The sequence below is a fragment of the Bombus vancouverensis genome, chromosome 8, assembly GCF_051014615.1.
Source record: "Bombus vancouverensis nearcticus chromosome 8, iyBomVanc1_principal, whole genome shotgun sequence".
In the NCBI taxonomy this organism is placed as follows: domain Eukaryota; kingdom Metazoa; phylum Arthropoda; class Insecta; order Hymenoptera; family Apidae; genus Bombus; species Bombus vancouverensis.
In genome coordinates, this window is record NC_134918.1 from 2,449,730 (window position 1) to 2,462,752 (window position 13,023).

General features: G+C 40.6%; 1 long non-coding RNA gene across 1 annotated transcript; it reads right to left on the reverse strand.

Annotated features, from left to right (window-relative positions):
- Positions 1 to 6,973: 6,973 nt before the first annotated feature.
- LOC143302983 (uncharacterized) lies at positions 6,974 to 8,642 on the reverse strand. The gene is made up of 3 exons (XR_013058904.1): positions 8,462 to 8,642; positions 7,910 to 8,076; positions 6,974 to 7,635 (listed from the first exon to the last, which is right to left on the reverse strand). It is a non-coding gene; the product is annotated as an uncharacterized LOC143302983 (long non-coding RNA).
- Between the last annotated feature and the right edge of the window lie 4,381 nt (positions 8,643 to 13,023).

The following is a 13,023-nucleotide window of genomic DNA, read 5'->3' on the forward strand; positions in this document are numbered from 1 at the left end:
CGTCGATTGAGCTATAATCGGTTGTTTTTTGGATAGCCAGGATATCGCACCACCAGCGAGTATGAACACATACCCGCTCCTGGATTTCCTGTCTACCGTACAACCCGCAAAATCCGAGTCGCAAAACACCTTCAGAGGTTGCCCGGTCCTTTGGTATACTAACTTCAAGTCTTTGGTCTTTAGTAAATATCTGAATACCCGCTTCACTGCTTTCCAATCGGATACAGTCGGATTCGCGCATCTTTGGCTTAGTTTCCCTATTGCACACGCAACATCAGGACGACTTACAGTAGCTACATACATTATGTGCCCCACAGCTTGTTCATATAATTTACTGTCGAAAGGCTCATCACGTTCAATATCAAAACCAGCCTCACATTCTCTAGCTAGCGGTGTCGACACTCCCACCACCCCAACCTCACGAGTAATGTCAAACAGATCCAGCATTTGACCTATCTGTACAGATTGATCGAATACTACAGTGGTGCTGTTTGGCTTACTCAGGTGGATGGACAGAAATTGAGTGTCTACACCTAGCATTCTAACATCTAATTTGTCCTTAATCCTAGTTTTGAATATCTCAATCCACTCATTCGTCCCAAACACAAGGATGTCGTCCACATACACAGCTACAATAAATTTTTTAGACGCATCCACATACACACATGGACCACTCACGCATGGGTTCAGACTCATACCTCTTAAAATGCTATTGATGTGTCTAAACCACATTCTTCCAGCTTGCTTCAGTCCATACAGGCTCTTTTTGAGCTTACACACAAATTTAGTTCTGTCTTTACCTGGAACTCTAAAGAGTTCTGGTTGCTCCATGTATATATCCTCATCCAGAGGGCTGTTGAGATACGCACATTCCACATCGATGTGCTCGTAAACCCACTCATTTTCCGCACATAGAGCAAGCAGAATTCTTAGAGTTCTGCGTTTTACTATTGGACTAAAGGTTTCTGAATAATCTACTCCAGGCCTCTGCCAGAATCCCCGAGCTACTAGTCTAGCCTTATACCTATCAGGGTCTCTCTTTATCACAAGCACCCACTTACAGTCTATAACGTTTTTATTTAAGGGTCTTTGCACAATGTCCCACACATCTTTACTTTTTAGATTGTCTAGTTCCTTCCTTATTGCATCAGTCCATTTTTGAGCGTCTGGCCCCCTCAGGGCTTCATACACATTCACAGGTACACACACGTTTTGAGCTTTACAAACAGTCGCAGTGTGAGCACAACAATCACATATTCTTGGTTTGTGTAGTCTTGACGACCTCCTCGGCACAAACGGTACACTCACAGTATTCACTGGATTGTCCTCACACGTTAAACTGTCCATAAAGTAGTCGGTTTCCCCTTCGTCGTTTTCTCCGTCACTCTGTGTCTCGACGTCAGTTTCTCCCTATGTTCTCTCCCCTATGTTCAAAGGTTTCTACATCCCATATCCATTCCGAGGACTTATCCTTTATATGGTTCGTTTCCGCCTTAGCGCTCTTGTAGGGAAACGTGTTCTCCTCGAACCTGACATGACAGGATATTATCACCTTTTGGATCTTCGGTAGGTAAATTCTATAACCTTTGACCTGTCTGTCATATCCCACAAATATCCCCTCATCCGCTCTGCTCTCGAATTTTCCTCCACTTGGACTCTTTAGATACCAGACTCTGCATCCAAACACTCTCAGTCTGTTTATCTCCCCTTGGAGGTCACATCCCTTACCCTTCCATAATTCCAGTGGGATCTTGTCTCCGATGGCAGCGGATGGGCATAGGTTTCTTATGTGGCATGTCGTGTTCACAGCCTCCCCCCACAGATAGTCAGGGAGTCCAGATTGGATGAGTAAACATCTGGACATCTCGACCAGGGTTCTGTTCGCTCGTTCGGAGACACCATTTTGTTCAGGGTTTCTAGGAACAGTTTTCCTGTGTAAGATGCCTTTCTCCTTCAGGTAGTTCTCGAAGTTTTCTCCTGTGTACTCACCCCCGTTATCTGTTTGAAGGGCACTTATCTTGGATTGGTGTAAAGCCTCCATCTCCGCCTGGTACTCCTTGAAGCACTTGAGTACTTCATTCTTCCTACTGATGATTCTGACGTGCATGAAACGAGAAAAATCATCTATGAACGTTACGAAATAATTACCTCCGCCCAGCGACTTGCATTGCGTTCTGCCACTAATATCGCTGTGAACTATTTCTAAAGGACGTTGACACATGTGGTGGGCTGTCTTCGGAAATGGTACTTTTGTCATTTTCCCTTTCACGCAGACCCCGCATGGTTCCTCATGTATCCTAGAGCCCTCCTTCACGTTCTTCACGGGGATCTTTCTCATCGCGTCCCCATGTAGATGACCTAACCTCTCATGCCATGACACGATACCTTTGTACGCCTTAGCTTCAACAACCTTGGCGTGGTCGTCATCATTTCCAGGTTCTTCTTGATCGTTCTCCATGGAAACGTTTGCTACATGCCTCTCAGGTGGTATTGTCTCTAGGTAGTACACGTTGTCTCCTACCTTTGAGTTAAATACCACATCCCCATCATCATGTGTGCCGACGGCCTCATCCTTCGTACACACTGTGGTGACGCCTTTCACTGCCAATTGCCTGATCGAGATTAGATTTACATTTAATTCAGGCACCCACAGGGCGTTCGACAAGGATAGACTCCACCCGCCACAGGCTTTGGTCATCTTCACGACGATCGTGCCTTTTCCCTTGACTTCCAGGTACCCCTTACCAATCCGGATCTGTCCAGTCGCAGGCACGAAGTCTACGAACCGATACCTATCCGGGGTCATATGGTTTGAGGCTTCCGAGTCAAGATAGCTGATCCTGTCCCTTTCCACGTGGTTGATAGATGATAAAGCCAGTGTGGAGATAAGTCCCTTGGATCTCGGTTTATCTTCCGATCCTTTCTCCACTTTGTTTTCTGGGTCTTTCTCTTCCTTGTCTTCTTTTCCCTCATGGCAGTTGTGCGATATGTGGTCTCGTTTTCCACATTTATAGCATTTTTTATCCTTTGGGTTTTTGTGCTTTTTCTTAGCGCCATCTTGATTTTGTTGGGGCTTGATCTTCGATTGTTTGCAAGTCGCCATTGCACTGTTCTTCTCGGAGGGACCCATGGCCGCTTCCATTCTCCTTTCCTCAAGTAGGAGATCGGATTTCACGACCCTCGAGGTTAGATTCTTATCGAGTCTTACCGTCCTAAGATATGTCGTGTAGTTTGGGTCCGCCACGAGGCCGGCTAAGATGAAACACGCCATCATGTGGTCTTCGATTCTTAAACCTGCGTTGGAAATTTTTTCGCACAGATCGTATATCTTTCCGCAGTATTTTGCGACGTCCATATCGGGGTTTTTTCTATGGTACCCAGTTCCCGTATGCATAGGACAGTGTCCATCGACGTGGACCTTCCATGGACGTCCTCTAGCGCCTTCCAACAATCCCTCGCTGTCTTCAAGGATTTAATTTCTCCGATATATTCGGGGCGAATATGTCGGAAAAGATATGCAAGTGCCATGTTATCCTTCCTCATGCATTCTGGGTCCAGCCTTTGCGCTTCCGTAAATCCTGGTTCTATTGCCTCCCAGCAACCCAGGAAAATTAGCGAGGCTTCCGTCATTGTCTTCCAATACTCGTAATTCTCCTTTCTTAGGACCGGCTTCATATCGCTGTCCACATCACTTACTTTGTCGTGATCGGCCATGGCGTGGTCTCTTCTCGGATTGTCTTAGAAAACACAAAAAACTCAAAAAAATAATACCGTTTTTCCCCGCAGTTTACTGCTCTGGGCCCATAACCTGTTATTTAATAAGGTTTTGGGTTTATAAAATAACGATTCACTTAGATTCGTTTTCTCCAATATATTTCAGTCTTATAACACGTCTTACCACACAGGAATCTCCAAGTCAATAGAACAACGTGGTCGACTTCTAAGACAAAAGAGCGTCGTTAGAAGTCGTACCAGCTTAGCTTGTAGTAAGCAGCGATCATACCAACTTAACATTTCTCAACATTGATCGCAGGAGAAGCGGTCCATATAGTCAAATGCATTCCGGTACAAGTAAAGGTACGACATACAACAAAATGCTACTCGGAACTACCCGTTTGGCAAAGGAATCGCACCACAGGAACTCCGCCCGGACGTGCGCCAAACGTGGCGATATTCAGCACCATCGTCGTTGGCCACGAGCGGAATGTATACCCAAAAGACCTCGATGCACTACGGGACCACGTCATGTTCCCGGCAGAAAATCTGCAGTCTTGAACGCATTGGCCAGAGGAGCAACAGGAAAAACAATCGTCCCTGGAACAGTAAACATCCTGGGAATGATGGACAAAACACATTAACGATAATAGCGAAAAATACCGTATCAAGCTTATGGACTGGTTTTATGGAATTTGGAACTGTCAGTGCAGCAATATTTGGAATACTGGCAATATTTAAACTAATCAAGACAATAATATATATAGCCGCACACGGATACCAGTTACGTGAAACTTACGAATGCGGAATCGCCCTATTAGGAGCAATATGCGGCTCAGTCACCCACCCGCTACTATACCTCAAAAGAAGACGAAATATCGATGATCAAACAGCACAACCTCAAGGGATATCGATAACACCGGTAGTCACTCAACTACCAACGACATCTACGTCCGCCTTGAGCGAACTCAGAGATACCATCAGTCAAATTTCCTTTGGAAATTTGAACTCCAAGGGCGGGGATGTCACGTCCCGCGCTCCGCACGCGCCGTAACAAGAACAAGAAAACCATTCTATACAAAACACGCGAATAAGGATTTGAATGCACAAACGAACACACGGCACTACGAAACGAAAGGAAGGATTAACAAAACGAGGGCGATTAACGGATCCAACCAATAAACAAAATACATATACACACAATTCTAAATAAACCAGGAAATAAGAATAACTACAAAAGGGGAAAATAATTGAAACGCCAGGAATATATATATATATATATATATATAAATATATTTCAATCAATCAATTTGGAGAGTTACATATAAGTATAAACATATATGCCGAACATGTAATAACCTAGTAAATATTAGAGACAGTGCTTCCAATACTATGCAATAAATACAATATTATCAATTTATGAAATATAAGTATACATGAAGCCAAAAACTAATAGTTTAACGAATACATAAAACATACAATATTGTATTATTAAAGAAATGAAGGTTACATTGTCAGAAATATATATAAGTGTGCGAATTCTATCAAACCGATAATCTAAGATACATACTTAAAACTAGCCTACATTCCGGTAAAGGATAAATAAATAATTGACATTTCATTTCGTATGAATACTACACTGCCAGGAGAAATATGCATATGAATACGTATATATATATATGTCGGAGATGAAAGGACACCGGAACCTTCGGATAGCCCCGCAACATTGCAATCTAAAGTCTACTATAACTGTAACTAAACTATTGTAGTTATTCAATCCGATTGTAATTGTTCGAGATTAGTGACGGTGAGCTTTGGCTCGAGGCGACAGTCTGTCGCCCAACGTAGCCGCGGTCAAGGGATGAACGCTTTGCCCAACAAACATATGGAATAATTCTATAGCTCTCCTTAAAAGAAATATTCGTGGCGACACGCGACAGTAAACATTCCAACGGTTTCTGTCCCGTGGCTCGCCACACGCAGACCCTATTCTTCGAGTAAGATGATTACCAGATGTCGATGCGTCTCCGCAGTACATGTTCGGCTAGCCCGAGGGCCCGTAATAAATCTTAAGGTTTAGTTAACTAAAGTCCTTCAAACAGACAAACAGTCTTTGTCCCAACTACGGGAAGATAGGGGAGACATATTTTTCAACGAGCGGCGTCTCCCACTAGCAACTTTCCCTCGAGGGCGGCTAGCATCTTTTTCTAACCACCGATATGCAGATTGACCAATTAGCAGCAACGCCAATTTCCCTTACTTTCTGAACGAAGGCTTTTCTCGACGAACCCGATGATCTCGTATCCTTAGACACACCCCATTATAGTTTTCCTCTGTGGCATCATCGGGACGGGAAAGGCATTCTCGCTCGCGATCTCATTGATGAAAGGAGTAACTATTTACGATCAGTGAATATTACGCGTCCGACTTTGATTTTGTGAGTACGTTCATCTATCATCCCGTCGACCGCGGATTCGTTATTGAACCTAGGATCATTGTCATCAGTTTCTCGAGTACCTAACTACCACGGTTACTTGTCCGGTTCTGTAATAATCGTATTTGCACTAGTCAATGTCTTCTCTATTGCATAACGACAACGTGTAACCCAAACGAAGATTCGTTTCACGCCCCTAACCCTAATTCTAATGTAAACCCGACATATATAATAATTCTATATTGAAAAAAATATGAAATTAACATGATATATACATTACTACATAAGTTATATATAAAACATGTATATTATACCCTTACCTACTGACTGATATGAATTTCTTTCGGTCTCGAATGCGTTAAAAGAGAGCGCAAAGAAGTCGAAATTACTTATTGTAATTAGTAAAACGACCTGAGAGGCAGACAGATACAAGAAAGAAGGAATATTATATTAGCGGCATTTTTGTAGCCATTATATAGGGTTTCGATCGCATAATTAATCAGTATCAACTTACCAGTCTTTAACGGAAGGACAAAAAGAAGAGCAGACGGCACACAGACCGCAATCATGATCATTTTCAAGTAGAATCTCAAACTGCCGTACATCTTCGAAAACTTCGTTAGTCGTAAGGGATCAAAGGATGATGTCCGCGCTGCGGAAAATAGATGAGAAGCGGCTATTTCAACAACCACCGTGTAGGTACTGCACTAGCCAGAAGTATCTGCGACAGAAATCAGAATACACTCGTTTTCGCATGGTTGGATCAATTTCGCGTGGGACTAACCTGATTGAACCTAACACGGGATAATTGCTCAACTCACGACTTTAACCAGCCCGTTTGTTTCTCTGTAAATGCTTGAAATTGACGCTTGGATTCTTTCCAGATTAACTAGCTTTGCCCCTCCCTCCCTTTATCTATTTTCTTAGATCGACTTAGACTGCCACAACATATTATCTTTCTTCTTTTCTTTTCTTTTCTTTTGAACTTTTAAAGCCCTAAATCGCTGGCTATTTTGTATACTATATATTTTGTACACTCAATTACTCTGTAAGTCATAAGTACATATGTTTTACAACGTTATTTGTCATATTTCAGTTAAACCCCAGAAAAGCCAGAAATATATTTTCAGCATGTTTTAACGCGCCCTTGGCAAAGATCTCAAAAACGAGTTGCGGCACAATTTAAAGCGACAAGTAGCATCGCGTGTCTCGTTGTGGTAACACACGGTTCGCCAGTTTTTTTTTTTTTTTTTTGATATCGGTGACTGCCATATTCTCTTGAGTTTCCAAATCGTAAAGAATCTTTCCCCAGGGATGGGTCAACTGTGTATGTCCCCATGCGACGTAACTTGCTTAAGGAACACGAGCCGGTGATATGCAGGCAACGTATAATTGATTATCATTCGCTCTGAAACGCTGAAGTAATGACCAGTGCAGTGGTCCAGTGGTCATATTGAATGCCGCTGGATATATCAGCATTTGGCTACCTAACCCAGAGAAGCAGGAAATATGAAGCCACCGAATACCAATTAACTTCGTAGTTGCACGGTTCACATTCCATCATTTCTAAATATGCGAGGACAGTCCTCTTATTGTGCTTTTAATTCTTTTATTTGTTTCATTTTCAGCAAATATACTGGTTTTTTAAATTAAGCTTCTTTTTATACAGAGTTACAGATTATATTAATTTTATATAGAATATATTTAAGAAAGATATTTAATTTTTTGCTAGTTAAGTATTGATCGATTAAGTTACTGTACCTTTGTTCCGATAAATGCGTGCCATTTCCTCGAATCTAATATCATAGCAAATGCCAACACCTTTTTTGCAGCCCTTCACATCGAACGTCGTTAGGGAGTTACCAGGACTGAGTGAATCACTCTCGAAAAGTAATCTTATTAGGAATGTCGATGTCGAATAGATGTACCTAATAACATAAAAATGTAGTCGCTAATTCTATTGCTGCAACTTTTGTAATTTAATATCAAAGTTACCAACTCCTAAACTTTAATTATTTTTTATTTAATAACTGACAGCGTTTTTATCACTTTCTTTTATTAAAAAATCTTAACATTTAATAATGTTTAAAAAGGAGAAAAAATAAGTATTTTCGTATGTGAAAAATTTATATTACACATTACAACAGAAATGGGCGTTTCCCGTATCATAACGTATTTTATAAACCGTAAATTATTGAATTGGTTATAGTATACGTATGTACATATGTATATTCCTAAATTATTCCTAGATAGAGTCACTTTCTTCACCCCAATATTTTCAAATTCAAAGCCATAAAGGAATATATTACTTACCTTTCGGTGTCTTGCTATCAAAGTTCCATCGGGACTCCAAATAGTACAGGTATTGTACAATTTATCGCCCTCTATTTCAGGCATCGTACCACCAACTACATAGATGTTGTTTTCTTTAGTTGCGTTCGATGAAGCAACGCTCGTTTCACCATCAGGAATACTCTCGGCGTATTTTGGAAAGTACTCTGCATTGCGATATTTCAATTAATGAAAAATAACTGTCTTTTGTTCCAACCATAAATTAAATTGAAATGTTTGTCAGTTTTTTATTTTCTAAATTATGAAAATAACTAAGTTTTATATTTCGACTTAATTAAATATGCAATTACTTAGCTAATAGTATATATAATAAATTGTTTCTACAGGTTCAAAATGAAAAATGAATATTTAGAAATATTTAATTACGACAATGCTATTTGTGTTAGCATCAGTGGCTTGTTACTCAACGACTTTGCTAGTACTTTTTGAAACGTAAAGTTAGTTTTCAATTAACACTTATACTAGAGGCGGAATTATAAATGCAAAATAATTGATAATACTAATTTATAAGTACCTAATTATTAGTATCTTAAAAAATATATTTATACAAAAATCACGATAATCATGAAAATGGGGAAATCCTATATTCTCGAATCAATTCACAATTTATTTTGTATATTAATTAGATTCCGCGCTCATCAGTACGTACTCACTGGCGACATCGAGAAAATGTATCGGCAATTCCTCGTACGACCAGAGGATCGGAAATATCAAAGGATATTATGGCCCAGCGCGAGTGGAGAAACAGGAACATATGAGCTTAACACCGTAATACTCTTATCATAGAAATAGAAGCAGTCCTCAATTCCCGCCCGCTAACTTCTATCTCCACCGATCCAAATGATCTCCTAGCCCTCACTCCCGGACATTTCCTCATTGGCGATTCATTAATGTGCTTACGTGATGGAGATTTCAGGGACATTCCATCGAACCGACTCTCCAAATGGCAGCATATCCAACAGCTTAAACAACATTTTTGGAACCGCTGGCATAAGGAGTATTTGAACGAGCTAACCAACCCCAATAAATGGAGCAAGGGTGGACACAGCATCCAAAAGGGCACAATCGTCATCCTCAGAGAGGACAACGTTCCCTCCATGCATTGGCCTCTGGGCCGAGTTATCAAGGTTCATCCAGGCGCCGATGGTGTTGTCACGTAATAATAACAAAATAAAAAAGGAATTTGAGGTAAAAAATAAAAAAAAGAAAACTTTATTTTTTTTCTAACATCAATACACTTTACAATCTACTTCCGAACTCTAGGCGTGACTTTCTAAGACTGACTCTTATGATTTTACTTTCGATCGGATCCGATTACTTTTTTTTGTCATCCCTCAACATCCCCACCGTCCATGCATTTGCTAGGCGTCCGCGATCGTTGCCACGTGCTCTTTCTTCTAGAACCTTCGGTGGAAGGACCGTTGGGATGTTGATGGTTCATTAGGCACTTCAGCGATATACATTGTCGCCGAGTGCTTTATCTCTATCGTCAGTCCGTCGAATTTGAAGTATGCCGGTCGTGACATACCCCCCTGGTTAGATTGATCTTGGTCCTCTAAGATCGTAGTAGAATGGAATTATTTAAATGTAGATCAAAGGATATGTTTACGCTTTTTTTTTCAGGGATCGCTATGAATTGATTTTCTGCATGTGATGGTACAAAAGTTATTTCGTTAATCTTAAATATAGCAATTTTACAATATTTGTTAGTGTTCGAGAAGCTAATAATTTCAGAGGCGGAATCATGTTGTAGTTTTCGATCGTGAATTGGTTGGGTTTGTTTACAAAGCGTAATTCCTATCCCGTGAATTTAAGGCAACTAATTAAGGGTATTGTTGCTAGTGCTAGGGTCAGCATTATCCTGAAAAAAGTACGCTTTCAATCGGTTACCATGTATCTTTTTCTTAGCATTGTCGATAGAAATAATGTAATAAGGAGTTTTCACATCATTAATCCTGTAGGGTCCTAACCATTCAATGTCCAACTTATCTCTTTTATGGTCGTTGTGAATTAAAACAAAGTCTCCTTTCCTAAACACAGTCTGAGTTTTAACAATCTTTCTTTCTTGGTCTCGCTTGTATCGTTGCTTATTCTGAATAAGTGTTTTGTGAGCTGTTTCCCAATATTTATTCAACTGTTTTTGCCAAAGTAAGTACATATCATCATAGGTAAGTGTGGGAAATTTGGATATTGCGGAAGGTAAGTTAGCTTTTCGCCCAAAGGTCAATTCAAAGGGAGAGAATCCTGTTCCCTCATGTTTCGCGGTGTTGTACCCTAAACAAATGAAATTAAGTACTTCATCCCATTCTTTGTCATTGTCGTGTAATGCAGTACGAATTAAATCTTTAACTGAGGCATGCGTTCTTTCGAGGGATCCGTTACTTTGTGGGTGAAATGAAGTTGTTTTGATGTGTTTGATTTTAAAAGCTTCTTCAAATTTCGTCATTAAATCACTAACAAAATTTTGTCCCTGATCTGTTAGGATCGTTTTTGGTGCCGAAAACATGTAAATATAGTGTTCAATGAGCGCGTTAATTATGGATTCAGTTCGTTGCGTTTTAAGGGGAACTAGTATCAGATATTTCGTAAGTTCATCGTGTATTGAAAGTATGTATTGGTTCCCACGTTTGGTTTTCGTCATCGGTCCTATGATGTCCATAGCGATTTTGTCGTTAGAGTTAAGTGGCGTGTCTGAGATTTGTGGGGATTCTTTGGGTCTGATACGTGTTAGTTTCTCCTTTTGACATGTGTCGCATGTTTTCACAAAGTTTTCTACTCTTTCTAAAAGTCCGGAAATTTTGAATTTATTCTTGATCCGTTGATACGTTTTCTGTATCCCTAAATGTCCTACGGTGTCGTTATGGTTTTCCTTTATTGCTTGTATTATTTCGTTTTCGTCTAGTTTTAAGATGGGATTAGGTGCATAAGTAATTTTCTTGTACGTGTCGTTAAAATATATTAGCATGAGTTTAATCTGTGTTTTCTCTAATTCAGTGAAATCGTTATTTCCTATGCCGATTTTTGTTGTATCTTTAAGAATTTTGTAAAGTCTTCTGATCCAAAGTGTCTCGTCGTATTCTCCTAAGTCGTTTCGAGTTAACTGGTAAAATGTTTGGTCATTTGGTTTAATTTCTAAGAGTTTCGGATTCTCGTTGTTGTCTTTCCATGCGTTGAATGAATTAGTGTGATCAATTACTAGGGCGAGGTTAACTACTTCGTCGCGAGTTACTGCGTGAACTCTAGATAAAGCGTCTGCAGCTGTGTTATCTTTACCCTTTGTATATTCGATTTCATAGTCATATTCTTCGAGTCTAAGTCTCCAACGAATCAGTCTGCTAGAAGGGTCTTTGCAATTGTGTAGCCACTTAAGAGCTTGGTGGTCGGTTCGAATAATGAAGCGTCGTCCTAACAAATATTGTCTTAATCTTTTCACGGCCCATACGATGGCTAAGAGTTCCTTTTCTGTCGTGGTATAGTTTCGTTCGGGTGGATTCAGTGTTCTTGAAATGTAACAACAAGGATGACCGTCTTGCGACAGTATTGTTCCTAGTCCTTCGTTACTTGCGTCGGTAGTTAAGGTAAAGGTTTTGATAAGTCTGGATAAGCTAATATTGGGAAATTACAGAGTTTGTCTTTTAAAGTATCAAAGCTAATCTGGTGTTTGTCAGTCCAATGGAATGGTGTGTCCTTTTTTGTTAAGTCTGTAAGGCTTTTCGCGATTTCGGAAAAGTTTCGAATAAATTTGCGGTAATAACCTGCTAAACCTAAGAATGATTTCACGTCCGTGGCATTGCGGGGTAATCGAAAGTTTTTTACAGCGTCTAATTTCTTGGGGTTTGGTTTGACTCCTTCGGATGAAACTACATGGCCTAAGGTATTCTTCTAAACCGAATATTAAAACTTTGCACTGATTCCTCGCGTCCCTGTCTCAACTCTCGTAATTGTTCTTGGTACTCATCCGAAGTCACTTGTGCTGCTAAGTTATTTCTCAGTGCGTCGTACAGATCACTGTAACACTCAATAGGAATGTTGCGAATACTTTGGGCTGCTTTCCCCACGATTTTTTTTCACTTTTATTGCTTTTAGCAATAGATCTTGCTCCATACAGCGATCCTTCATACTTCTCACTTCTTTGATGAAGTCTTCAACTCCTACATCATCATCTCCGTTGAGCGTTGGGATGTAGCGTATTGCATCCTTAGCTCGTAGAGTGGGAGGAGCGGGCGGAAAATAGCCTCTTTCTTCCACCTCGGGTTGTTCGATGTCGAGGTGGACAGGTGGGGTGTCTGGAGCTGCTAACCCTGACAGTTTGCGTGCTTTTGCCATATTCACGGTGCGATTGATTGCTGTCGACGCACTTTCATTGTCTTCGGTGATAATGGAAGCAAATTCATCGGTCGCAGGGGATCCGAACCCAGTCCGTAGCGCTGCGACGGTTTTTCCGAGATTCTCGATTTCTGCTGCCCTGTGTCTGTTCTCTTCGTCATTTTGCATAGACAAACGTAACATTTCCTCTCGTAAAA